We start from the raw sequence: 1,805 nt of genomic DNA, 5'->3' as shown, positions 1-1,805 counted from the left end.
AGACAGTCAACAAGTTCCGAGTTTTCTTCTACTCTGCCTATTTGAATGAGTGTTTCGGACATATGAGGGCTGACGGAGCAGGTAATGTACACCATGTTATTACTGACTGACGTAGACTGTCTATTAAGACTCTTTCCTACAGTGTTTAGTTGTCTGTCAGTGTTTGTGAGGGGATCCAAGTGCCACTTCGTTTGGGGAAGTGGATGTGGGGAGGAGGGTTCACTGTATGTATACAATACTATATATTGTGTTTTGTTTTGTTCTCTCTTTCTACACTGCGTCATCAGAACCGTTATGTTGACTATATAACACGGCTGTCTCAATAGAAACAATGCTTTCATGGTTATCAGTAATTCATTCGTTTCGCCACAAGGTGGCAGTTTGACCTTATTGACCTGGAATGTCAGAGGCCTTGGAACTAACTTAAAGAGGTTTTTTCACATTTAAAATCTTTATCCGGAGACATTATTTTTATCCAAGAAACTCATATCAAACACACGGAGCAATGGAGGTTAAAATGCAGGTGGATATCACAGATATATCAGTCCACCTTTTCTTCTAAAGCTTGAGCTGTAGCCATATTAATCCGTCGAAATATCCCATTTGAGCACATTTCAACCATTTCAGATCCAAATGGCCGTTACCTTATAGTCACTGGTCGCATTCTGTCTCAGCAGGTAACCTTATTGAACATATATGCACCCAATTTTGAAAAATCTGCCGGTTCGCATTGCCACGGACAAAATCAAGTACTTAGGAGTTGATATCCCTAAAGACCCTAAATTAATGTATAAACTGAATTATTTGAACATGATAGAGAGACTCAAAGCCAACGTTGAGTCCTGGAGACTGCTACCACTGTCTATGTTAGGTCGAGTAAATGCAATCAAAATGATGGCACTCCCTAGGTTTCTTTACCTCTTAAAAAATGTACCTATATTCGTGCCCAAAGCCTTTTTCAAGCTACTAGATTCTTTGATCTTGCCTTTCGTATGTTGTTTCAAAGCACATCGTATCTCTAAAAAGCATATCACTAAGCCAAAATCTGCAGGTGGTCTTGGTCTCCTTGACTTTCAGTACTATTATTGGGCTGCAAACTCTAGAGCACTGATGTACTGGAAAGATGCTTACAGACTTAGACTTTCTTTATTGTCATTCAAACTTGTACTTCACAGCAGAGAAGAACAACATTTCGTTGCATTTGGCTCGTTGTAGTGCAGGATAAAAACAGCAGCAAGTATAGAAAAATAAGGTGCAGATATAAATAGATATAAAAAGAAAAGCTATGGGTAAAATTACGATACAGATAAATATATTGCACGTTTGTGATGTATGTTATATTGTATTTTACAGTCCAGTGAGGTAGTCCTGTGTGGGGGTTTGAGGGGGAATGGAGGGATTATGGCCTGTGGGAAGAAGCTGTTACAGAACCTGGAAGTTCTGCTTCGGAGGCTGCGGAACCTCTTTCCAGAGTCCAGCAGCGAAAACAGTCCTTGGTGGGGGTGGGAGGTGTCTCTGCTGATTTTCTGAGCCCTGGTCAGACAGCGGATTTTTGCGATCTCCTGGATGGGAGGAAGTGGAGTCTTGATGATCTTTTCCGCCGTCCTCACCACTCTCTGCAGGGACTTCCAGTCGGAGGTACTGCAGGCTCCGGACCAGACAGAGATGCAGTTTGTTATGATGCTCTCTATAGTGCCTCTGTAAAAGGTGGTGAGAATAGGAGGAGGGAGGCGTGCTCTCTTCATCCGACGCAGAAAGTGCATGCGCTGCTGCGCTTTGAGCTCCGGTGTGAAGGGACCAGGTCA

Source organism: Labrus mixtus, chromosome 16 (assembly GCF_963584025.1).
Source record: "Labrus mixtus chromosome 16, fLabMix1.1, whole genome shotgun sequence".
In the NCBI taxonomy this organism is placed as follows: Eukaryota; Metazoa; Chordata; class Actinopteri; order Labriformes; family Labridae; genus Labrus; species Labrus mixtus.
This window is presented reverse-complemented; position numbering follows the sequence as displayed.